Genomic DNA, 272 nt, shown 5'->3' on the forward strand with positions numbered 1-272 from the left:
TCCAGAGGGACCTGGACAGCTGGAGAGGTGGGCCCATGCCAACCTCATGCAGTTCAACAAGGCCAAGTGCAAGGTCCTACAGCTGGGTTGGACCAATGCCAAGCACAAATCCTGCGGGGAATGGCTGGAGACCAGCCCTGAGGAGAAGGACCTGGGGGTGTTGGTGGGTGAGAAGCTCAACATGAGCCGGCAATGTGCGATCGCAGCCCAGACGGCCAACTGTGTCCTGGGCTGCACCAGAAGAAGTGTGGCCAGCAGGGCGAGGGAGGGGG

This window comes from Charadrius vociferus, unplaced genomic scaffold (genome assembly GCF_000708025.1).
Source record: "Charadrius vociferus isolate BGI_N301 unplaced genomic scaffold, ASM70802v2 scaffold404, whole genome shotgun sequence".
Taxonomy (NCBI): domain Eukaryota; kingdom Metazoa; phylum Chordata; class Aves; order Charadriiformes; family Charadriidae; genus Charadrius; species Charadrius vociferus.